The sequence below is a fragment of the Myotis brandtii genome, unplaced genomic scaffold (genome assembly GCF_000412655.1).
Source record: "Myotis brandtii unplaced genomic scaffold, ASM41265v1 scaffold185, whole genome shotgun sequence".
Lineage (NCBI taxonomy): Eukaryota > Metazoa > Chordata > Mammalia > Chiroptera > Vespertilionidae > Myotis > Myotis brandtii.
The window spans coordinates 4,099,147-4,126,517 of NW_005356870.1; the positions used below are offsets into that span (position 1 = coordinate 4,099,147).

The 27,371-nt window shown below is 39.1% G+C and overlaps 1 protein-coding gene across 1 annotated transcript in view; it reads right to left on the reverse strand.

The window, feature by feature from the left end:
- Positions 1–25,924, reverse strand: part of RBPMS (RNA binding protein with multiple splicing) — a 74,011-nt gene extending 48,087 nt beyond the window's left edge. The window contains exons 1-4 of the mRNA XM_014537885.1: positions 25,846–25,924; positions 22,567–22,605; positions 21,361–21,423; positions 21,063–21,125 (exon numbers count right to left, since the gene is read on the reverse strand). The gene's annotated coding sequence lies outside the window, so the exon portion shown is untranslated. The remainder of the gene's footprint in view (positions 1–21,062; positions 21,126–21,360; positions 21,424–22,566; positions 22,606–25,845) is intronic.
- Between the last annotated feature and the right edge of the window lie 1,447 nt (positions 25,925–27,371).

Sequence of the window (27,371 nt, forward strand, 5' to 3'; positions counted from 1 at the left end):
CCATCAGCCCCTCACCCAGGCTGGCCAGGCACCCCAGCAGGACCCCCACCCTGATCCGGGACACCATTCAGGGCAAACCAGCTGGCCCCCACCCATGCACCAGGCCTCTATCCTATATAATAAAAGGGTAATATGCAAACTGACCCTAACAGCAGAAGGACTGGGAATGACTGGTCACTATGACACACAGTGACCACCAGGGGGCAGATGCTCAATGCAGGAGCTGCCCCCTGGTGGTCAGTGCGCTCCCAGAGGGGGAGCTCTGCTCAGCCACAAGCCAGGCTGACGGCTGCCAGTATAGCGGTGGTGGTGGGAGCCTCTCCCGCCTCTTCAGTAGCGCTAAGGATGTCCAACTGCAGCTTAGGCCTGCTCCCCGCTGGCAAGTGGACATCCCCCGAGGGCTGCCAGAGGGATGTCTGACTGGCAGCTTGGGCCTGATCCCCCAGGGAGCCGGCCTAAGCCAGCAGGTGGACATCCTCCGAGGGGTCCCAGACTACAAGAGGGCATAGGCCGGGCTGAGGGACCCCCCCTCCCCCCCGAGTGCACAAATTTTTGTGCACTGGGCCTCTAGTTCTAAATAACCAAAGGTTTTTAATGTCATTTATTCTAGTTAATTTTTAAATTTCTAACTGAAATATATTGAAATATTTTTAAAAAAGGAAAATGGGGGGGAGAGGGGGTAAAGATAAACACTGCTGTAAACGAACAGCTCAGTATGTGGCCTGAACCCGGGGGGAACGGGGCATTCTCAAGGCTGAGCTGTGCTTGATGCAGGGCTTCTGGTGAGTCCTGAACCAAAAACCTTTACAAAGTGACGATATGGGCAAATGGAAAAGGTTTAAGAATACTACTCCATTTGGATGAACCACATGAAACTACTGGAACCATTCATTCTACTGTCAGTGGACTCTGCTCTCCTTTGACAGATGGTCATAAGTCTCCCACCTCTTTTAGAATGAAGGGAATTTCCTATCAAAATCTCCTGGCATTGCATACAGACCCTGTCCTGATACTCTAATCCAGGGGCTCTGAGGCATAAAATGAAACTTTATTTTTTTTGGAGACTAAAGATATAAAGTAGCAGCAATTTCGTAAGATTCAACTTAATATGCTGAAAGAGATTCTTATAAGCTTCTTACTGCCCCCTTCTCCAGGCCCAATTACAAATGAAAACCCACTTCTGCTTTAAGGAATGCGGCACATCCAGAAAACCCTGCCACCCAGGCAGGTGGCTATGCTGAGTATAGTAACAGAATTATGCAACCATCACCACTATATATCTTTAGAACACTTGGGTACAAGTTTTTACATGGACATGTATTTTCAATTCTCTAGGAGTGGAATTGCTGGATCACATGGTGATTATGTTAACTTTCTTAATGAACTGTGGAACTGGTTTCTGAAGTGCTATACCATTTCAATCCCATCACCAGTTTGTGAGGATCCCAATTTTTTTACATCTTGCCAACACTTATTATTGCCTTTTTTATTTTAGCTATCGTAGTAGGTGTAAAGTGGTATATCTCCTTGTGGTTCTAATTTGCATTTCTCAATGCTGTTTCATTTGAAAACATTTTGTTAAAGAGGGCTAAGAATACAAGCCTTCTATTTTCAAATAGCATTTGATCACAAGGAAATAACCTGGGAACCACAAATTTTTCAACATAAAGGAATGAAGTTGAAGAAACTTGTACTTTTTAGAAGTTAAAAACATAAATTAGAAATATAAACTTTTTCTGAAAATTGATAGACATTGTCATTCCTATCAGGAACTATGTAGGTAAATACATACTTAGAGATAGTCTGAGGTCTCAGGGGACCAAATTATAGTTACAGTTTTCTGTGTACTGTCAGCTTTCTCTTCTACAGGCAGCATAAAACATCCAATCAAATGAGAAACAGACTCTAGGCAAGGTATATGCAGAAGTTTCCCCAGGAGTCTGAAAACAATTGTCATGTTCAGTTGGAACCTTAAAATGACTCAGTGGCATGCCAAATAGAAACTTGAATCTGGGTAATCTAACTGCTGCAGTGAAGTGGATGGGGCTTATTCCGACACCAGAGTGGAAGGAAGTGAAAGGAAGAGCTGCATGTTATACATATAAATAGATAAGGTGACGGGAGGAAAAGAAATGGGGGGCGGTCAACGCTGCAATTTCAAAAATTCCTCCCAACTCAATACTATTGCGAAAAATGAACAAGTAGAAACCTTCTGCCATCTACAAACATATCATTGTATCATATGTAAAAACTTGTGATGCCCAAACATTTTTTAAAAAACACACACAAAACTATCTGTGAGTAAAGATGACAGAAGTGGGAGGCTGGCAGAGAACTAGATTCTTTGCTAAGTAGTAGAGGGTTATCTACATAAAGCATGAAATTCACAGGATTTATTACTGATTTTTTGGGATCTCCTAGCCTAGTGTTTTCAACCATGGGTTACTGTCCTCACTCTCCCCTCCCACCATCCCACACTTTTTAGGGACATCTGAAAATGTGTGTGTTTGGGGCTGTTATAAGACTAAGGGCCATACCAGCATTCAGTGGGCAGGCTAGGATGTTAAAGTCCTACAACAAGCAAGACATTCCTACACAAATAAGAATGATCTCATTCAAAATGCCAATAAACTCCCCAAAACTGAGGAAGACATTAAAATCCAGAAAAGTCAAGTAATCCAGCTAAATTCATAGTTAACTGACGAAAATCCAGAATTTTGATTCCTGTGATTGTGCGAGTGTGTGTGTACGTGACAGTTCTGTGAAATTCATTATTTTACAAAGACCACATTATTTTCAGATAATAATAGAGGTCGTTGTTCAGTTTCCACTGTGCTGAAATTTAGGTAGACATGGGTTCCAACAAGGAATGAACAAGTGAGGAGAAGAATCCGTCAGATGTAAACCGTATTTCATACTTTTCCTAAATAAGGGCATTGCTTGCAGAAACATCAGGACTGTTAATACAACAGCCTGTGCTGCTGGGTCACTGCCCATTGAGAAACTATCAGACTAATTATGCCTTGTTCTTTTTCTTATTCAACTACCTCCAAGTGCTTGCCCTGGATTTATCTTAGAATAATCTACTTACTCACTGTCCTCCTCGCCTAAGCAGTCCTTTGAAAAGAATGTGTCCTTCTCCATTGGAGATGTATCTAGATTATACTTTAAGAAAGAGACCCTTGTCCAAGAGCTCTCTGTGGGTCTATGTGGCCATATGGGCTGAAGCTGGGCTGTAAGTACAGGTACAGTTCCTTGCTCCATTGCTTAATTTAACAGTCTTCCAGGAACCATTAGGTTTCTTGATGTCTTATAGCCCCTTGTTTTTAGCCCCTGGAATTAAAAAAAGTATGTTTGTTTCTAAACCAAATGTTCTATAAAACACGATGCAAGCTTATCCTGCTCTGAAAGTTTTACTGACAGAAATGCATGACCACATCTAGCCTAGAATGTCTCCCGAGGTTTATTCTTGACTTCAAGCCTACATATCTTCTCCTCTGATAATATTTTATAACAAGCTCACGTTTCTGAGTGTTGTAACACAATCAGCTTGGCCATAATTGCAAAACCCATTATCATCTCTCACTAGCCATCTTGGGTCTGGAATAAAAGGATTTTAATAATATTTCCTAGTGACTAGGCCACTTCCTAAAATAGTTTAGCCTTGGCTTCACTTTTTTTGTGAACAAATGTTAGCACTCAAACTGACACCCTCTCACCAACAAGCCAGACACCTATGGTGAAAACTAAACTATTTGGCCTAACAATGAAATGAGGAAAACCTTGTTTCTACCCGCCCCCCCCCCCCCCCCCCCCCCACAAAAAAACAAAAAAAAAAAGGGAAAAACCTTTTTTCCCCCCCCCCCCCCCCCCCCCCCCCTCCAATGAAGGCTTAGGAAAACACCTAGGAGATGGGGGATCGATCCTCTTTTACTTATTGGTGAAGGCAGCAAGGAAACGGGTTCCCCAGACGTACATCAACTGTAGTTAATATAGTGACTATTACAAAGGAGACACCCCAACTCAAGGTCACAACCTATTTTAAATGGAAGCTCCCCCCAAATAAGAGGCTTAAGTTGTGGCAATTACAAGTGTGGGCTTGGGAGTCTGCCTGCCTGCAATCAAATCTACCTCCATGGTAAATCTTGGACATTTTTTTTAACCTTTCTGTGCCTCAGTAGCCTCAACTATAAACTAGAAATGGTAACAGTCTATACCTCACAGGATTGATTGTAAGAAAGAAAAAATGACCTCTTCTTGCCAATGGTTAGATTAAGGTCGACCTGTGACAAATACTCCTGTGGTCCAGTGCTCATCAGCTAAGGAGCTGCTTATCAAACATGAACTGAGATAAGGGTTTTCTCCTTTGGACTTTCTGGAAAGGTGCTTCCACCACTTGTGAAAGAGAAGGATGAGATTCATACTCAGCTCTGAGAATCCCCCAGACGGAGTGCTGAAGCAGTAGGCCCCTGGAGCTGCTGTCTGAGCTGGTGCTATGTAGTTTCAGAGAATCCTTTTATTAAACCTGGTTTCATCTCCCCCACGGGGAACTGAAGCATGTCACACTTCTCCCACCCACTTCTGTTGATTCGCAGAGTCTGAGTAGCTCTTAGGGGGACTGGCTGGTAATGGCAGAGACTGGATCCACTTTGTAGGAGAATTAGGGAGAAGTACTTCAGAACTATCTGGGTCTTCATTTGACTTGCCCATCCACCCCAGCTAAATTTATTTCTAAATAAATTATACTTTATTATAATATACTAAAGTATACTTTTTGCTAGCCAGCCACCCCCTGTGTACACAGCCATGCTGCCCTGGGAGAATCTGCTTTGTATAGGATGACTATAAATTCCTGACAGGGGCTTTGAAGCAGCTATAAACTCAGTCTTTAACATGTCAACAGAATAGGAGTCAAACAGAGTTTATTTTCCAAAAGGTTGCGAGGGCATGGTTATTTAAACTTCTGCCACCATTTTCTCAAACTGTCCTCAGAGAATGATTGAAAGACCTGGGTCCTGACAATGTTAGGAAGGGTATGGGATGTCTCCACTTCAAGCATGGTCAGTTACCCATCAAAGCAATATTTCATAGTGATGCTCTGAAATAGATGGTCTTATGTGGAAAGAAACAGGTCAGAGTGCAGAAGGTATTCTTTCATTCAGAAATCCTGATGTTCACCTTTTTACTCCAAGGACTTGGAAGGTAAATAGGACTCAACAGTTCTGGTAAGGACAAAGGAATCTCTTAGAATCCTTAACACACAAATAACAAACGTGGCTGGTGCAGCCAGCAGTCCCTTCATTATATAGTCCTCACGCCTCCTCTCATGTCTCATCTTTTGACAGTGAATGTACCCATAAGCACCCCCCTTCTCAGGGATAAAAGGTAGCAGCTGCATGCCTGCCTTATACTCCTGCTTCCTGCCGAATAAAGGTACTCAAACAAATAGCTCTCACAATGAAAGCTTAAGAGGAAGTAGTTCCTAAGCAACAGTTTTGGACCCTGAAGAGATCTTTGGGTAATATGGGACGAACCTACAAAACAACTTTTGATGGTCCTCACCTGCTTAATATTGACTCATGACATTCTAGTATGATGTCTGTCATTCCAATGGGCACCAGAGAAACCCCAGAATTTGGTGGCTAATTTCACTTACTTGGGAAATCAACGAAGAAAGAATGTCTGCCACAACCAAGTACTTCCCTGTACTTGTCCAAAGCCGTATGGCTTCACAGCAGAACTTTCAGACATTAAACTGACAGTCTAAAGAAATGCCGAATATAAAACACGTTCTGGCCCTAGTCAGTTTGGCTCTGTGGCTAGAGCGTCGGCCTGCAGACCAAACGGTCCTGGTTTCGATTCCAGTCAAGGCACATACTATTAGCTTGGTTGCAGGCCTTTCCCCGGACTGGGCCCTGGTTGGGGCACATGCAGGAGGCAACCAATCGATGTGTTTCTCTTACATCGATGATTTTCTGTCTTTCCCTTTTTCTAAAAAGATCAATGGAAAAATATCCTCGGGTGAGGATTAACAAAACAAATAAAATTAAATAAAACATGTGAATAATTTCTAGGTTATGTGGTTCAGCTCTTCTGTAAAGTCCATATTATGGGTTTATATCAGCTAGATTGGCACCGAGAAAAAAGAAAACTAAACAAGAAAACTAACATAAGAAATCACAATCCTATTCTTAGCTATAGTCTATATTATTAAATCAAGCCAGTGTAGATAATATACATCTTTAGTCACAGAGCGTATCTGATGAAAAGGCAAGGTTGTTTATTATCAATTACAACAAAATTCACTTAAATCTCTTTTCCTAGGGATGGCAAAATTGAGAACATCACTTTCATTCATAAAGGCCACGCATGTGCTCATACAGCTTTGTGTAATGTACAAAACTCAAGATTAAACTGAGAAGAAATGAGTTTTTGATACTTACTAATCACATATCCAATAGCTCATTTGTAGATGACAATACAAGCCCTTTAAAAACAAAAAGATTACTGATGTTGAAACTTAAAAGTTTCAAGGATTGTGTTGGCACTTTGAGGAAAAGACTAATTACACACTCATCTTATTGAAAATAAGGCGACTGACCTACTTCTTTATTCAACACATATTAGGTACGTGCCAGGCAAAGTAAGACAATGTATGTATGTATGTATGCATGTATGTGTGAAAATATGAAATGAACTGAGATATGTTGAATGATTAACACTGTGCAATATAAAGTCTCAATTATAAAACCAAGTACTTCTGTGTCTATGTGGAAAAGCATACAAAGAATAAGTCCTACTTGTGATGTAGACAGGCTAAGAAAGTGCATTTAGCACACTCTTCTTTTAGCATTTAGTGTTTGTTAGATCATGAGGACCCACCTTAACTTTCTATATATGCTTTAAAGATCATTTTGCAAAGTTTACTTGGAGTCTTTATTAGTGACTGGTATAGAAGAGGAAGAAGATGTGGGGGCAGAGAGGAGAGGAAAAACAGTGCTGATATAAACAGACACTACAATTGAAAAAAGACAGTTGCCTAAACTTTCCAAAACCATTTTTAAAAGATTTCCATTTATAGATCAGACACAGGCCACAATAAGCCTCCAAGTATATTTTAACAGCCCTGTTTCTGCTTGCCAGCTCTTCAGTGTTGAATGCCCCTCTTCCCAACAGAATCTAGTGGAATCTCCCACAATTGTGCATGCATAATCAAGTTCAGGTAATCTTAATGTCAAGACTTAATATTAAAGTTAGTCTTAAGTTAAATGCCAAGAGGAAATAAAAAGAATGTGTATTCTAGTTATTGATTTTTAATCTGCATAACAGGATAATGGCAATTCTTTTAAAAAAAAGTGCTAAATTTAAAAAATTAATTTAAAAAATTAAAAATATTTTAGATGTCAACTGCTTTATATCCTCAACTTTACTGAGTATAAAAACAAGTGCCAAATACACCAAGAAATTATTTATTTGGTCCTCAAGTCAATAATTAACATCACTACAGATAAATCAACCCACGGACAGGAAATATGTTCTCTGGTGAATGCATTAAATATACAGAAATAAGGAAAAGGGGTAGCATTTGTTCCTTAAACTTATTTTTAAAAAAATTCTAGGACAGACCATCACATGGCTTGCAAGCTCTTTCCAAACAAAAATTTGGGGCTCAGATACAAGTTATTTGAAAAGAATGTAAACAGTGATGTCTAAACTTTGGAAGTTCACTACAAAGTACTTCCTGTGCTTCACAAGGAGCCAAAACAAAGTGAGTCAAAATGGATCTCACCTCTGAGCAATTTCAATCAGCACTTGTCCTCCACTCCAATACATCACCTCTAAGCCACTTACAAAGCTGAGGCTGAATTTCTCCCTCTACAAAAAAAGCTTGTTTAGACGATAAATTCTAAGGAAACTCACTGGCTGATAAAATAACTTATACAGAATGGATGTAGGAATCTTTGGTTTTAAGTCAATTCAAACGGAACCTGAAGGGGAGAAAGACAGGTGCATGATTAACTGGATAGAATAAATGAGAGATGCAGGTGTGTTTGTTGGGCTTAAAATATTTAGAAGGCTTGAGACTATTAAGGACATTTATAACTTTGTTTCCCTGAAAAGCTCTAAGAAAGAACTTAGTCAATTTACTATTAACTACATTATAATACAAATCAATGTTTAGAAGTACTCAGAACCCAGTGGAATTTGGGATTCTCTATATTTTTACATGTGATCAGTCTGTATGAAAGGGGATTTAGGAATAAAAATCAGTCCTTTGTGAAAGTCATCATCACTATCAATTATCAGAATTTTTACCATTTACTGAGTATTAATCGATTTAAAAATACTTAACTAATTAATTTGATCCTCTTAACCATTGAAATATTATCAATAGGAGGAAAACTGAGGCTCAGAGAAGAGCTTAAAATCAGTGACAATTACCATCTGCAACAACATGGATGGACCTAGAGAGTATTATGCTAAGTGAAATAAGTCAGAGAAAGACAAATACCATATGATTTCAGTTATACCTGGAATCTAAAGAACAAAATAAAATAACAATAAAACTGAAACAGACTCATCAACACAGAGAACAGACTAATGGTTGCCAGAGGGGTTGGAGGAATGAGGTGAAAGAGTGAAAAGATTAAGAAGAACAAATTGGTAGTCACAAAAGAGTCATCCTATCTAATAATAGACAAACATGGTAATTGACCATACCTTCGCTACGCCTCCCATTGGCTAATCAGCGCAATATGCAAATTAACTGCCAACAGAGATGGCGGCTAATTTGCATACTGCAGGCAGGGTGGGACAGGGCCATCCTGCCTGCCCCGCTGCCATCCGGGCCTGCTATCTGTGACCCGGGGTGGTGGGGCGGGATAGTGCCATCCCGCCTGCCCTGCCACCATCTGGGCCTGCTATCTGCGACCTGGGGCGGCGGGTGCCCCGTCTGCGACCCGGCCTGGGTCCCAGGTGCCAGAGGAAAACCGGTGCCGGCAGTCAGGGGAAGGGAAAGCCTATTGCACGAATCTTTTCGTGCAACATGCCTCTAGTGAGAATATAAAGTTCTCATGACTTTAATATAGTCAATAATACTGGAATAATGATGTATGGTGTCAGATGGGTACAAGATTTATCAGGATGATCACTTAGTAAATTATATAATGTCTAACCACTGGATTGTACATCTGAAACTAATATAATATTGTATGTTAACTATAATTGAAAATTAAATAATTGTTTTTTTAAAATTTCAAATTGGTAGTTACAAAAAAGTCACTGGGATGTAAAGTATAGCATAGGGGATATAGTCATTAACATTGTAAAAACTATGTATGATACCAAGTGAGCACTAGAAATACTGGAGGGAATACTTTGTAAGATATATAATTGTCTAACCACTATTCTGTACACTTAAAGCTAATATAAAATAATACTGAATGTAAATTGTAATTGAAAAATAATTTTTTAAAAATCTTCACACAAGGATATGCATATTGATTTTAGAGAGAGAGGAAGGGAGAGAGGAAGAGAGGGAGGGGAGGGGGAGAGAAGGAGGGTGGTGGGGAGAGATGTGAGAAAGAAACACTGACCAGTTGCTTTCTAGGTTGCCAGTTCAGAGCCCTAATCAGGGACTAAACCGGCAACCTAGATATGCGCGCCCTGACCAGGAATCAAACCCGCAAACTTTCTGGTGTATGGGATGATGCTCCAACCACTGAGCCAACCAGCTGGGGCAAAAAGAAAAGTATTTTAAAAATTAAAAAGAAGAAAATCTGAAAAAGTCATTAATATTTACAATGCTAATCCTATATAATAAAAGGCTAATATGCAAATAGACCGAACGGCGGAACAACCGGAACAACCAAACAACTGGTCGCTATGATGTGCACTGACCACCACAGGGTGTTCGTGGAACATAGGGGGCGTCAGCGGCAGGATGGTGGAGCAGGTGAGCGGAGGTGCCAGACCAAGGCAGGGTGCCAGTCACTGTCATTGGGGTGGGCCTCTGGTGGTTATTGAAAATTCTTCGCTCCTGCACACCACAGTTCCGCCCAGTGTGAGCTGCAGCTCGCGCCTGCTGACGGTGCCGGCCCTGCTTGCACCGGCTGCTGGTGCCAGCCCCAATTGCTCTGCGCCTTCAGCGGGTGCTAGCAGGGCTAGCGCCATTAGCGCATGGCAGCACTGGTGGCAGGAGCGGGGCTGCAGGCAGACAGGGGACCAGGGGCTGTGGCGGGAGGGGCTGGGCAGGGGCACGGAGGATGGGCCGAGACCCACCCCTGTGCCTACTGTAGCCTCATGGCCCACAGTTCCTTTCAAGGTTCATGAATTCGTGCACTGGGCCCTAGTGAGAAGATAATTCATAAGAGAGAAAATACAAATAGTTAATAAACATAAAATGTTCATAATATAAGTGTAAATTAAATAAATGAAAAAAATCAGTAAGTGGAAGAACCTAGATGTGAACTTGAGCAGCCTCACACCATTATTATCTTGCTTCTGACCAGAAAGCCCCCTAGACAAAATTTGTTACCAAGAAGACATTTTCCTTGCTCTCCTCTTAGCCTCAAGTTAGAGATTTAACACCTTTTCACAGGTACAAATACACTAACACTTAATGTTATGCACAAATACATAAAACTACCCTAATATATAAAATATACAGTGCATTTTTAGCATCAGTGATTTTTAGGATTGTATTAAGGTATATTTTCAGAGTTTGGTGACCACTGCTATAGACAAAACCAACAAGACACAGTAGAGTGTTGGAAAAGTCAACATCTTTCTATTATAGTTACCTAGGATGTCCCTAAGCCTAAAAGCCTTCCCTCCATTAGTTTTGTCACTCATTTATTTAGAATTCTAAGATGTGTAAACAGCCTGGTTGTTTTTTTCATTGAGGTGTATCCATGACCTGTAACCTTGAATAGTCATTTCTGCCTTCTAGTCAGTGGTCTTTTATTTGTACATTACATTGGCCTTCTAAATGCAAACCAAAATTCTATGAAAAATTATGCTGTAATATTTGTGAGAATTCTAAATTTTGTTCTGATTTTTGAAAGTATAGAAATGGCTTTATACTTTATCTGTTTTTGCTCATTTGTTATAAAATTTCTGCCTGAGAATGTGATATGAATGCCTTTCTTTTTAAACTTATTTTCATTTCCTATAATACATTTCCAGATTTACTCTAAAGGACAAAATTAATTAAAATGATTACAAGAGAACCATTAGTTTTGAGTTTCCACCAGAAATTTTCGACCCAACTACATTTTCTGGGGAAATTATGTTGACCTTTTAATTTTAAAACATTAATCTTAAAAAAAAAAATAAAACGAAACAAAAAAATATTAATCTTTAAAATTAACTTGGCCTTAGCTGGTTTGGCTCAGTGGATACAGCATTGGCCTGGAAGTTTGATTCCTGTCAAGGGCATGTACCTCAGTTGCAGGCTCGATCCCTGGCCCTGGTCAGGGCGCATGTGGGAGGCAACCAATCAATGTTTCTCTCTCTCTGCCTCTCCCCCTCCCTTCCACTCTCTCTAAAAATCAATGGAAAAATATCCTTGGGTGAGCACTAACAAAAAAATATTAAATTAACTTGCTCCACAGCGGCTAGAAAATAAAACTTACACTCTTGTATGCACTGTCCGGTTACTCAAGGTACCACTCAATTTTTCAAAATATTCTCTATACATTTTTAGAAGATGAAGTTTGTCTTAAAAATATATTTCATGGTTTATATTCTATAAGTATTGGCCTTTTATAGCAAATTTTATTATTTTTAAGATTCTAGATTAATCAAATTATGTTCACTAGAATTGTTTCATTTTTTAAAAATATTTTATTGATTTTTTTACAGAAAGGAAGGGAGAGGGATAGAGAGTTAGAAATATCGATGAGAGAGAAACATCGATCAGCTGCCTCCTGCACACCCGCCACTGGGGATGTGCCCACAACCAAGGTACATGCCCTTGACTGGAATCGCACCCGGAACCTTTCAGTCCGCAGGCCGACGCTCTATCCACTGTGCCAAACCGATTAGGGCAGAATTGTTTCATTTTTTATTCCTCCTTTTCCCATATTTACAAAGCATTAGATACATATTTTTCTATTATAGAAGCATTTATTCCATTTATTCTTCCTTTTTTACATATTAAAAAATCCTTAACTATTTGTGATTCTCTCATTTAAACATTTTTTTATATTTCTATTTAATATTTATTTTAAATATATTTTTATTGATTTCAGAGAGGAAAGGAGAAGGGGAGAGAGAGATAAGAACATCAATGATGAGAGAGAATCATTGATTGGCTGCCTCCTGCACGCCCCACACGGGATAGAGCCCGCAACCCAGGCATGTGTCTTTGACCGGAATTGAACCAGATACCCTTCAGTCCGAAGGCCTATGCTCTATCCACTGAACCAAACTGGCTAAGGCTCCATGTAATATTTATTAAATGTCTATTAAAATAAAAGTTTACATTTAAGTATAAATTAAGAAAATACCTCATACTGTATATACTTGTAAAGAAATAAGAGTACAATAATTAATGTATGTCCTCTCAATATACCCTATTCCACTTTAAGGGGGATAAGTCCCACTCCCACTCTTCAAGACTTGTTCTAAGGAGACTTGAAAATGTTCTAATTCATTCCAATTACAGAGTAAGACAAAGAGTTTCAGCTTTGTGGACTACAAGTTCAAATCAAGTAGATAATCAGAAACATTAGGCCAATGTGGGAGGAAGCTCTCTAGGCCCTCGTCATAATGATGGTTATGATCATTCAGTGAAAAGTAAAAGACTGATTTTACAACAAGTACAGTGAGTTTACGGAGCCACAATGTGCTGCACTGCAGAGCAGTCAGTCAGTAATGTGAATGACCTACAGAGTGGAGATCTTTGGTTTTAAGAAGTGACTTGGCTTCTTAGCAAAAGGAATTCTAGCAAATAATTCACTTCTTTGCACTTCATGTTCCACAAACACTAACTACACTTTCAACTTTCACTTACAATAGGGGCAAATAGATTCTCAGCATTTCTGAAATACCTGAAGAAAAATGGAAAAAGGGCAGGGTCAATATGAGATTCCCTTCAAAAAGGGAATCTAGGTAAGTTTAAACAAGTAGATCCTTCAAAAAAAGGCACAATGCAAAGTCTGGGGGCAGTTTCACATAGCCATGTAATATTTGATGAACTACTTTACCTAGAGAAGAGCTGGGCGAACTTGAGATTTCCACATATACGTGCCACTGGAATACACAACGATTTATGTGTGAGAACCTGTGGTTCTTTCTGTCCATTTCCTGGGGGAAAGGATGATGCTAACATTTCTGGCTACTATTCTTTCTCCAAACTTCCTTAGGATTTCTTTTACTAGCATTGTATCTTATAGTTTCCTATGTGGATGCTTAACAGATTTAAATAACCTACTTTTCTTAAGGCAAAGACACTAATTAGGAATTTAAATTTAGCAAATACCTCACGTTCACCTTCATTTGTTTTTTCAGAAAAACTTTAAAATTATGAGCTGCAGCATTCCTAGGGAAGTTTTATAACAATCCAAAAATGCAAGACCATCACAAAGAGAGCAGAGCACGGGGGTGGGGGAGCCTGTTTCAAGCTGGACTGAACTGTTTGTCAAGCCCCAAAAGGCATGCAATTGCTGAGAAAAAGAGGAGTCCAACAACCCTGCATCATGGTGCCACTATGCTAGCACAGGCACAGCCCCCAGCCCGGTGACGTCAAATGGCTGCCTTAAAACTCTGCAAGTCAAGAGTAAGCAGTTATAAACAGATTTAACAGATAAACACTAGATCAGACTCATGATCTCATCTGGCAGCCCTGCATATTTCTCATCCAAAAGTCCCAGCTGGGATCACACTAATTAGGCCTCTTCAACCACTCTGAGCAACAGGCTAAGAGAAATTTAGGGAGAAAATTTTAAAACTGATAAGAAACATACTGACATGATGCCTGGTGAGGGGAAAGTTGAGGTAAGCCATCTGATGCTTATGTTTGTGAAAAGGTTTTATTTAGTGGGAATAATTCACCTAACTCACAAGCTGTACAAATATTAAGATCAAAAGTCCTAACTTGAACAACCTGCCAGGAAAACCTGTGATACAGGAAACAGAGACTATTGTCCAGACCTCTGTCAAACCAAAGCCAAACGTCTTTGTGTGGCCAGTACCTGCCTCAACTGCCCTGTTGTCCCTCTGTACCCAAGAGTTTGTACAAGCACTTTACGGCTGTATCTTGGGACTAAGAAAGTGTATTCACGGTATAGGTTCATATTTACAGCACTTCCAAGTGTTTCTGCTTGGTAGTTTCCCTTTAACACCTTTGGAAGTGAACAATACCCCTATTTCACAGACGAGGAACCTGGTATAGTAATGAGTTAATTATGCCCAACTGTTTAGAAACTCAGTAGTAGGAGAGCTCAAACTATTCAACAAAACTAAAATTATATAAAAGGTTGGAATCAGTGAGATATAAATAACTATAGTGTTTACCTCAATGCCAGGAATTTATGGAAATGAAAAAAGCGAAGTTTTCCTGATTATATAAGCTTTTTCTCAACATGTGACACTATCAAGTACCTTTTCAATGTGCTTTCTTACAAATTATTAAATATGTTTCTAAAATTTCTTTTTATCATGCACACAGTTGAATCAATAAATTTCTCCAATAATCAAAGAATAATTTAATATTATATGTCCTCAATTCTTCTTCATTTTCCACTTACTATTAAGGCTGTGTTGCTTTTTCTTCTTCAATTGCTTTCATCTCTTTATTCCTAAGTCTACATAGACCTTGAGAAAATACCTTTCCCTGATGTCTTAAGTTTTGCATTCTTTTACATACAGCATGCAAGTCTTACCTTATTAAAAGTATCATCCAATGGTTGGGTTGGGTTTTTCCCTCTCTTCTTTTATTAACAGGTAAATATTTAAGGTCAACAGTTCCATTAATTAGAACTGCCATCACAGTTCTAAATGTTTCTTTTTGTTAGTAACATTTTAAGTCATATGAGATATGAGAAGAACTCAAATCCACTACTGAAATCAGTCAGGAATACTTATCAAGAACCCAGTGATCACTTCACACCTTCTAGGTTTGTTATAATAAAAACAAAAACAGAAAACTAGTGTTGGTGAGGATATGGAAAAATTGCAATCCTCATAACTTAGCTGGTGAGAATATAAAATGGTGCAGACACTATGGAAGGGTTTGAAGGTTATTAAAAAGCTAAAAATACAATTACCATATGACTCATGTTCCCCTAGTATATAGCCAAAGGAATTGTCCCTAGTCAAACAGCTACTTGTACACCAATGTTCACCAACGCACTACTCACAATGACCAATAACAGGTGGAAATAACTCCTAATTTCATCAACAGATGAACGGGTAAACCAAATGTGGTATATCCATACAGTGAAATATTACTGAGCCAAAAAAGGCATGTCATTTTCATACATTCTACAAAATAGATGAATCCTGAAAACATTATGCTAAGTGAAAGAAGCCAGATACAGAAGGACAAATATTTTAATATCTAGAACAGGCAAATTAATAGAGACAGAAAATGAGGTTATCAGGGGCTAGATGGAAGGAAAAATGGGGATGTATTGCTTAATGGTTAGAGTTTCTGTTTGAGGTGATGAAAAAGTATTGGAAATAGATAGTGGTGATGGTTGTACAACATGGCAAATGTAATTAATGCCACTGAATTGTACACTTAAAAATCATTAAAATGGCAATTAAAAATAATGTAACATACCAAAAAATTTGAATTGTATACTTTAAATGGGCAAACTATATATTGTAATAACTATGCATGGCGTCAGGTGGGCATCAGACTTAACGGGGGGGATCGCTTCATAAATTATATAAATATCTAACCACTGTGCTGTACACTTAAATCTAATATAATACTGAATGTCAACTGTAAGTGAAAAAAAAATTTTTTTAAAGAGCAAATTATATAGTATTTGAGTCAATGGACTTAATGCACTTGGGGTGCAATGATAACTAGAGATCAACGACTTAGATCAACGATTTTCCATTGCTGTCCTGTAAGAATTTTTAAAACATGTAATGCCTGACTACTAAGTAAGGGGCACTGACCTCTTTTCCCTTAGATTGTCAAATATAAAAATGACAACAGCCAACACATCTGGTGTGAACAAATCAAAATTATACCTATTTTTTTGTCAGATCAGCAAAAAGATATATTTTTTTGGTGTGCTGCAGAATTTTAGTAATTAGTTTAGGTGTGCATGAGTTGAAAAAGCTTGAAAAATTGTTGACTTAGATCAATGAGACTAGTTTGAGAGTAAAGCAAAGTACTGCTATCCTAAGCAATGTTTAGTTAAGACAATTTGCAGTGAATAGTTTGATAACATCAGACTTCTCTGGTCCTAATATAAAATTCACCCGCCGCCCCATAACAACTATTTAAAAATAGGGGAGGAGAGATATAAAACAATTGGCACATATACACAAGAATCTACACACAATCTTTTCAAGTACTTCAGATGAGCAATTCCCTAGCACCGGTGTAAGATAATGCTCATTAAGAAACTGTACACAAACAAGGAACACGATGAGCCTGCTGATCAGAAGTGGTAACTACTAATCATTTTTATTTATATTAAGACATGATTTCAGCTAGGCAACAACAGCAATAATGGGGTTTTCACAATTGGTAGAATAGCCAGAGGTGGCTTAATCTCACCTCCGCTCAGGGTCTTTATCCTTAGACCTACCCTGCTTCCTGTGTTTCTTCTTAAAATTTTCACAAATCAAATTTTTACTCACCAGGTTAACTCTGTATATTTAATCTACCTTCCCAAATTATAAACAAATCCTAAAAATAGTTAAATACTTTAGGTTTTCATCTCCCCCTTCCATTAGTATGGAAAATGGAAAACTGCTGGTACAGAAATTACTAATGTGTGTGGAGGATGAAGAATAGGTCAGATACTTTGCTGCCAGTTTAAAAAAATGAACAGGATTTCTATTCATGAGGATTAATAACACAGATAACCTGAAGGGAAGCCTGGGTTTGGGTTATTTTTAGCTTAATTTGGGAATTTTTTAAAAATATATTTTATTGATTTTTTACAGAGAGAAAGGGAGAGGGATAGAGAGTTAGAAACATCGATGAGAGAGAAACATCGATCAGCCGCCTCCTGCACACCTCCCACTGGGGATGTGCCCGCAACCAAGGTACATGCCCTTGACCGGAATCGAACCTGGGACCCTTTAGTCCGCAGGCTGACGCTCTATCCACTGAGCCAAACCAGCTAGGACTAATTTGGGAATTTTTGCTATAAAAACAAAATATACTGTACTTAATTTAGAAGATAGGAGTTATCACCTGATACAAGTTCAGTGTTGCCTCTCAATTCAATCAGAGCTTTTCCATAAAATTATCAAATTGACTGGAGCATAATACAAAAATGAAAGAAAATAAATGGATTCAAAAATCAGTCATTATGGGAAAAGACTAATTACTAATACTAATAATTGGATCAGAGAGTAACCAAGACAGAAATCATAACAAGAAAAGAATCTCTCCAACATGGAGAAGTGGTTCATAACACTATGAACTATTCCATATAGAGGGATTTACTGAATTGAGGTTTAAGTTTCTTAATAGGAGAATCAAACAAAACATTACAAAATGGAATTTTCCCCAAAGAAATTTGAGGAAAAGCAATTAAGAGAACTGCCTGCACAAAAGACAGGAGGAGAAAATATAATAGCTATTAGCATCATATGTTTTTAATTCACTAATTAGAAAAGATGACCCTGAAAACAAGCATAATATATTGGGCCATAGAGATGTGTCAGCTTCATGATACAGTATATTATCCTAAACTAGTGGGGTCCCTTGGCCTGGCCGGTGCCCTCCCACAATCCGGGACCCCTTGGGGGATGTCAGACTGCCAGTTTCAGCCCAATCCCTGCAGGCCAGGCTGAGGGACCCCACAGGTGCACGTGCACTGGGCCAATTTCGGCCCGATCTCCGCAGGCCAGGCTGGGGGTACCCCACCAGTGCACAAATCCGTGCACCAGGCCTCTAGTATGTATATGTGATCTTTGGTTAATCTCTTCCTACCCTCCCCCCTCCCCCTTCCCCCCTGAGATTCATCAGTCGGTTCCATGTTTCCATGCCTGTGCATTGAGCATCTGCCCCCTGGTGGTTAGTGCACATCACAGCTACTGGTCGAACAGTCGCTTAGGCTTTTATATTTATAGATGGGCCCATTCCCTCTCCAAAGAGAAGAAGCCGCCTTGCTCCATAGTCACACACCAAACATGACCATGGCCATTTGTCCTGGATAGCATGAATTAAACAGTCTGTCAATGCCACCAGGACTAAGAAGCAAGAGGCCTACTTCTATTGGTAGCAGCCATTCTCTCTACGTCTCAGTTCCCCCAACTATAACAATAAGGTGATTTCTAACGTACAAAGACCTCTAATACTCTATGCTTAAAAGTTTAAAACATTGAGAAAGAGGTCAACTAGGAGCTTAATATATGCCCTATACTCACAAGACAGCCTCTGAGCAGAAGAATGCTAAGGTTCAATATTCCTCAGGTAAATATTAACAGTTACCCTTAAGTCCACAGAACAGGACAGAATTAGACCTGCTTTGCTTGGAGTTCTTTCCAAGTTATTAATATATGAGCAACAAACAAAACTAATGATTAGCGAGAGGATGGTGCTAAAGGAAAGCTTTCTGCCAGTGAAAAAGAAGAAGAGCTGAGCACACAAAGAACCTAAAACCAGACCTCAGGACAAGAAAGCCAATGAGCTGGGGCCATCTGGCATAGGGGTGGGCTTAAATATCTCTATCATTATGTTACAGTATAGCTCAATACCTGATATTTTAAATTATATAACCCTCAGGCACCAAGAAAAATTGCATTTATATTGCTATACTTTGCTTAGAAGGCAAGAAATCACAGCTTATGACTATGACCATTTAATAACCTAGCTCATAAGAGAATGTTGCCTTAGTCAGACGAGAGAGGTAATAACTATAAAAGCCTGCTGCTCTTCAGACAGAGGGTCAGTGACACCTTCATATACCTAGCAAAGATAAAGGAAGGCAATGTAGGCTCCACTCTGTGAGCAAGTTTCAACGGCTGTTAATTCCTTTACTAGAGGCCTAGTGCACAAAATTTGTGCACAGGTAGGGTTCCTAGGCCTGGCCAGCGATCAGGGACAATCTGTGGGGCAATTGGGGAGCCCCCGCTGGCACCCATCTTGGAGACAACCTGCAGGGTGATCGGGGGGGGGGGTGGCACTGGCCCGCTCGCTGGCCGTCCCCGCCCCCCAATCGCCCTGCTGCCACTGGTCGCCTCCCACAGGTGGGGTGATGGGAGGGGGCGGCGCTGGCCTGCTTGTCCGGCCTGCCCCACCCCCCACCACCACCTCCTGTCTCCTCCCTTGGCAGGGCGACCAGCGGGGCGATCGAGAGGGAGCCTCCCCGCTGGCACCCATCTTGGCTGGCCTGGGGCCTGCAGGCTGGGAGAAGCTCCTGCATTGAGTATCTGCCTCCTGGTGGTCAGTGCACATCATAGCGCTGTTCGGTTGATTTGCATATTAGGCTTTTATTATATAAGATAAGAACAATGAAAAGAACCTGGTAAAAATGTCATCTAACATAACTTTGAAGGACCTAAAATATTTCTGAATTTAGAAAGATGTCACCTGGTTAGAATGAAAGAAAACACTGCTTAAATAGAAACTGTGGTTTAATTTTTGAGTTTAAAATTTCTTTTTATGAGAAAATTCTGGTTGCATCTATGTAATACAAAAATCATGAAATAATTTTTAAGTAAAAATATTCAGCTATACACTTTGCTTTAGTGTGTACCACTGGTAATCAATAAATAATTGGTTTACATTTTGTTCTGCAGGAGAGGACAGGGTAAGTGAGCAGTTGTTTTAACCAGAAGGTCATTTATCCAAATCCAGAAAAATTCTAAGCTCTTTGGAACTCTTGGATTCCGAAGACATTCCTGTATGTTTTCATGAAAATCCAACAATAACAAGCAAATTACTTCTTCTGGGAATGTATTAATTTCTTCCCAAAGCACAAAACCTCTGAAGATTGTGTCACAATGACACCGTTATGTTGACCCCTTTCTCTTGGGCCAGCAAATCAATGGGACCTCGGGTCTTTTCTACAGCCCCTCCTCAATATGGTTTGTCTTAGCATCAAGGAGCTCAGAAGAGCAACTGGCAGGGGTATTGGTCTAGTCTAGTGGTCGGCAAACTCATTAGTCAACAGAGCCAAATATCAACAGTACAACGATTGAAATTTCTTTTGAGAGCCACATTTTTTAAACTTAAACTATATAGGTAGGTACATTGTTATTAACTTAATTAGGGTACTCCTAAGGCTTAGGAAGAGCCACACTCAAGGGGCAAAAGAGCTGCATGTGGCTCGGGAGCCGAAGTTTGCCGACCACGGATCTAGGCTTTCAGAAGCTTTCACCATGACACCCAGAGTACAACTAGTTAAGTTACTACTTTCCTTTCAAGAAGCACCCTAGATACTTTTGGCCACATTAATCAACCCTCATCCACAGCTGCTTAGGCCAACTGCCTGGAGCAGGATGGAGCCAAGCTTTTCACTGAGACTCCTCACCTGAGGGTCTGCTCTCAGCATCTGGACTAAATTAAATTGGCTTCTTTCCACATTCTCTCAACTTGGTTCCCTTAAGTTGTTTTGTTTTTCAACATACCAAAGGGGGAAAGTATTTACCAAGGTAAAACTGGTAAACACTTCATAACATATGGCAGACAAGATACCTAACAAACCAAATACAGCTATGTCTATTCAATCACAATTTATTCTCACTTATATCCCAATGCAGCATGTCTTTCAGGAAAGCCATATATGCAAGTTTTTAATCAGTCAGGATAATGACAATGACCTGTTTAAAAACAAAAAGCCACATACCTAAAATAAAACCTCATGAAATAAGAAAAGCCAAGTTTTTTTTATGTTTTCTTGGCTTAGGCTTACCTTTGAGAGCACAGTGATGGCCAAACTAAGCTGTACACCACCATGGGATATGACTGGGCTGAACTAAAATAAGACATTATCAGGTATTTTGAGCCTTATAGCAAAAGCTAGAGAAGAGCAAATTACTGAATAGTTTGCACATCTGACCACAATTCTAGGAAAAAAATCTCTTTAGAGGGCTCATCAAATTGAGGAATCCTTTCCTGTTGGATTATGAAGTCATATTCCTTCCATTTGAGGTTCCGCTATTTCCCACCACCTCATAAGGAAACCCCCCAATGATTACACAAGTACTCACATTCAAAGCATTCTTCGCAGCTTCTGCTTCTGAGCGACTGTCAAAACTCACAAAACCTACAGGCTGAGGAAAGAAAAAGAAATATGAGGGGGGCAAAAATCAGGGGATATCTATTTTTCTGGGTCAGAGGTGATGTCAAAGTGAAGAGCTAAGATAAAGAAATGACCACAGGCATTTGTGTAGAAATAAGAAAGCCAGTCCAGAAGAATCATGACTCAGTGGTTTAGCTAAATTTCTAACATGAATCAAAGGGATTGTGAGTGTGGTTCTTCAAGGGCATATAGCTGGGGTGTTAGAGAATCATAAAATAATCTAGAAGGGGTTGGAAGGTGAGCAGCAGTGAACAAGGGAATAGAGGAAAACTTGGGTCAAGAGACTCTACTTTTCTAAATTAATTCAATGTCCCTCAGTTTCTTCATCTTTTTAAGTAGAAAGAGAACCGAATCACCTTCTGGTACACAATCAGTGCAAGGACTACAATGACACAATGATAAAAGCCCGTACTCTCATTGCATGATCAAAATTACAGATGAACATTTTCATCACAAATCCCATAATGTTGCAACTAAAGAGAAAGGGGTCATAATCCCTTTGGACTCAGTATCTTTTAGTCCAGAAGGATACTTGCAACATAGCTTATTCCTGATGAACCAGAGAAAACCCCACTGAGTGTCAAAAAGTGATTGGGAGGTGAGCATGCTGAGTGTTCAGCATTAGAGGGGGAAAAGCATACAGCTGAAAAATTTAAGAAGTTTGCAGGAACTACCAGGGTTACTGATTACCACCTCCATTCGGGGTTTGAGAGAGAACATGATTCTTCATCACCAGATACTCATACCGATTGTGAAAGGCTGCCTGTTTAACCTTATTAAAAAACACACACACAAACAGGAAAGAATTGGGAATAAAAGTGAATTTGGATAATAATTACTTTTGAATATACAAATAAACCCCAATATACCTATGCTGGATGCGTTACATTTGTCTTCCTTGGGGTTAGTCCCAGACATCCTAGCTGGAGACTATGGAATTACAAGCCATTTTCCTGTGCTAATTCCTAACCAATCTCACCCTATCTTTTAAAGCTACAACAAAATAAAATCCTAATGGGAATAAAGAATGTTGAGCCCTAGCAACATTCCTGAAGAAAGTCAATTCAAATTTATTGTAGAAGTGATCATTAATATGCAAGTTTAAAATGCTTACCTGCTTAGATGTGAGCTTTATAAGAGAACCCTCATAGCCCTGAAAATAAAAAAGAACCACATTTAGACAAAAAAAAAAAAAAAAAAAAAAAAAAAAAAAAAAAAAAAAAAAAAAAAAAAAAAAAAAGGGGGGGGGGGAGAGAATTATAATAGCATCTTCTCAAGTTTCTTTATCATTTATGACATTGACTACCTCTTTCACAAATGCCTTTTAAATTAACCAGGAAAGCAAATTGTACACAAGCACACATGCACACACCCACGTGTACATATGTCTGTTTGCAGACTTGGGGCCTAAAAAAAACCAAACCCTGAAATTCATGCATTTTTATGTTTCTTTCCCTTTTTTTCATGAAATTATGCAATGGCAGGAAAATTGGTGTCTGTGTACAGCAGATCTCTTTGTTTTATAGAACTAGGAGATTGAAGGAGGTAAATTTAATAAGATAGGACGGTAAGAGTATGTGATAACTTGGTCATGTATTTGCTATAAAATAACAATAATGAAACATTAAGAATGTACTATATTTTGGTGATCACTTTGTAAGTTATATAAATATCTAATCAACATGGCTGTACACCTGAAACTAATATAATATTGTATATCAACTCTAATTGAAAAATAAAAACATTTTTTTTTTTAAAAAAAAGAATGCACTGGGTAGAACCTATTCGTCAAAATTTCAAAACTGCCAGGAAAGGTGAAGCAGGTAGTGATGCTAAATTTTGTTGAGGTTTTTTAAATTTCTTTTTCAGTTCTTTTGCTTATTTATTGAATCAGCCAATTTTCATGTTGGTATTCTGATTGGGACATACAAAAATGCCCTACTGGGTTTTTACTTGAGCTCATCTTCAAAGAAGATAGAAACACTCCCTTTCAAAACCTCCTTTCACCCCTCCCTGGCTTCTCAGGATAAGGACAACAAAGTGTGTTTATTTCTGAAAATAATCAATAGCGGGTGGCTTGCACTGATGGATGACACAGACAGGGAAAAACACCACTTGACATGATTGACCACCGCACATATCAGTGTAGAGACAGATTTGCAGACCAGTGTCAACCTTCAGGGACTTTAATTAAAAGAGGGTTGTTAGGAATGTAGCAGGGTCCTGACTTTAGGGAAGCATTTCTGGGTAGAATGTTGGGATTGATTCATCCTCATATCTTCCCAGCATAGAACTATGTGACCAATTAGCTACTGTAAACATTTTACCTCAAAGGCCTTGAGCTCTTCTGGATAAAGAGGTCATGATTCACAGCCCTGCCTCTTCCCTTTTCAAGGTGCTTTCTCTGAAAAACCCAGAGGTTTAAACACCCTGAAGGCCTCAGCGGCAAAGGACAAATGAATATTTCACTCAAATACAAACCACTGGCAGGACTATACTGTGCTCTCAAGTCACAAGAAGAGAATTAGTACCACACAGTAGTTCAGAGCAAGGACGGCAGTCAGACTGCTTGGGTTCGAATCCTGGCCCTGTCATTTACTATGTGTGTAAACTTGAGCAAAATTTATTCAACTGCTCAAAGTTTCATTTTCCTCATTTGAATAAATGAGGCCAACCCACTTTAAAGGATTATGATGAGAATTAAATGAGATAATTCATATAAGGGGCTTGCTAAATGAATATCTCTCTCCACGTATATAAACACAATAGTATTTTGTCCATTAAGAAGACCAACTAGCTTAAAATGTCCTCATCCTACAAAAGGGATAGTAAAAATTGCAAGCCTGCAGAAGAAAGTCAGGAAATTCTATCAAGTTGGCACTCTCTTCCCACAACATCTTCTCTTTCTTTCCCACTTCCTTTCAGTTAACCTCATGTCTAAGCTTTCTGATTCTTCTGACCTGTCAACAGTTATTACTGCATTAAGACAGTGATTTTTAACCGGTGTTGTAAGAATTTTTAAAACATGTAATACCTGACTATTTAGTCAGGAGCACTAACCTCTTTTCCCTTAGATTGTAAAAAAAAAAAGACAACAGCCAAAACAACAATAGCTTCCTGGTGTTAATAAATAAAAATTATACCTATTTTTTTTTGTCAGATCGGCAAAAAAATATATTTTTTGGTGTGCCGCAGAATTTTAGTAATTAGTTCACGTGTGCCATGAGATGAAAAAGGCGGAAAATCGTTGCATTAAGGGATATCTGTCAGAATGGAATTATGTCATTATATGATGCCTTCTTGGCATATAAGCTAGCTAGACTCTATTTTATCTTTGTTGGTTTCAACTGGCTGCCCTCTCGATCCTCTCTCTTCTTTTCCTACACAGCTGTTTTCAGCTGTTACATCCTGTTCCCGCTCCCTAAAAAAACTAGATACTTTTCCTCAACCTGTCTTGGCTGGACTCCTGCTTCAAGTGGGATGGATCTTTAACCAAAAATCAAGACGGTCCATTGCCTAATCATAAGTATGGCCCCAGCTGGCATCACTGGCTGACATGTCAGCAACAACCAGCTCAGACACAAGCCCTGAGTTTAGCATGACTTCCAGGTTCACTCCTTGAGGGCCAAGGCCTCCAGCCCACAATTTGCCCCAGTCCAGCCTTCTCCAATCCTCCACAGGCTAACCTTCAAGGTTTTGCCTAGGCAACATGGTTATTTCAGCTTTAGTCTGACTTCCTGTTAAGTTTTCAATTCCAGATTCATTCAGTATCTCCAAAGTAGTAATATCTCAATAGCCACACTGCATTAAATATTTCATGAAGCACCAGGAAAGCTTCCCCTTATGCCAAGCAACACTTTACAATATTGTTTTCACTTTATTTGAAACTTAGGATATTTTTCTCATGAAACAAATATGGTATTAGGTTCCTAGTCTAATTCATAAAAGCCTAGTTCTGCCTCCAAAGACTAGTACTAATAGAACTATTTCAACTAATAATCTCCTAGGGATAGGGCTTGATTTATATTATTGCATTTGAAATATAAATACATAATGAGCAATTGGTAATATTTTTGGTGATCTGTACCTAGAAAAACATCCCCAATTGCCAGAGGACACTAAGGCTGTTACACGTGGAAGAGACAGATACATGTCCACATCAGTTAATAGAAGATACTTGCCTCGATTAGCTATTAGAAGGACAAGAGGCCATTTCCATCTTTTGTAAGTAACACTGTAAGGTAGGGTTGAGTTGTTAAATTCCCATTGCTTATTAACCTTTTAAAAATATCACTTTATAGGGTACTTTCTCAAGCATTTCATTTCTTCCTCCAAAAAGACACCATGAAGCTTTCTGTTTCCTTTTACAATTTCTGAAAGATAGAAAAGGTACCTTAAATGGTCTGAAAAGCAGATAGAGCTCCCGAGGTTTGATGTCCAGGGGCAGACCACTGACAAATAGGGTCCGGACCTGGAAAAGAAATATGAGAAGTGATCAACGGAGTGGAATCCAGATAATAGCTCTCACTTGAAACTTCAAAAACACATTTTTTCAAATATTCCGTGAATCCTACCTAATTCGTGTTCTTTCAATGACATGAGTACTCTAATGTTAAGACGCCATTAAGTCAACTCTTCTATGTTGATTATTCAAAGTGAACCACCTATAGCTGATTTAAATTCATAAATTGACTTCCTTCCCAACTAGCAATTGCCTGGTCCTAAAAATGTGAGGGGAAGAGAGGGTCCATATAACTCAAGTGTTAGCTTTAAAAAATGTCATGAAGACAGAAAATCTACCATTCCTCTGCTCTAGTCAAATGAACATAGAATGTGGTTCAAAAATAAAATCAACACAACTTTTGCTTCCCTCATCTGCATTGATAATTACAGAAATTTTAATAAATGGGAAAGCTTATCAAACAATTCAAACACATCTAAACAGTAGCCAGAATGCTTAACTCTGCATCTTCCCAGTTCCAAGATAGAAGGACAGACCTCACTGATCTACACCTATAAGGCCTAGGGTACAAACTCCGTGCTTAATGTCAGCTAAAATACAGCTCACAGATGACACACTTCCAGCTGGGAGGATCAGAGAAAACACGTTCGCATCTGAGTGGGAACTTGGAGGATAGGTAGAATTTTTCCACACAGATATAAAAGGTGAGATGGAATGTTGCAGAGGAAAGCACTAACCAAGGCAATAAAGAGATAGCACAGTGAATTCTGGAAGATAGGTGGGAAAAATTGAACAGGTAGGATCAAACCACAGGGGACATTAAAAGTCACTGGCTCAGAAATTTGGTCTTCAATCAGTTGGCAAGGAGTAACCACTGAATTATCACCACCACTACATTTTGTTTCTACACATTTACTTTAGTGGGTTTTGTGTGCCTTTAGTCCCTCTATCCCAGCTCTACTGAAAGGTAACTGATATATAACACTGCATAAGCTTAAGATGTACATGTTAATTTGCTATACTTATATACTGCAAAATGATTATCACAGCATTAGCTAAAGCCTCCGTTCACATCATATAATTACTATTTCTTTTTTTGTGGCGAAAACATTTAATATCTTACTCTCAGCAACTTTTAAGTATATAATACAGCATTGTTAATTATAATCACAATGCTATGCATTAGATTCCCAAAACTTATTCAACTTCTAACTGAAAGTTTGTGCCCTTTGCTGAACATCTATCTCTCCATTTCCCTCATCGCCCCCTCCCCCAGCCCCTGATAACCACCATTCTACTTTCTGTTTCTATGGGTTTGGCTTCACCCCATATTTTCTATTCCTCTTCTCTACTCAGGCTGATACAATATGATTGAGGTCCTCATTAGAAATCATATTGCTACTTAAAAATTCAATGCTCAATTGTTAACATGTATAAATGTGAAAGAGTCACTCCCC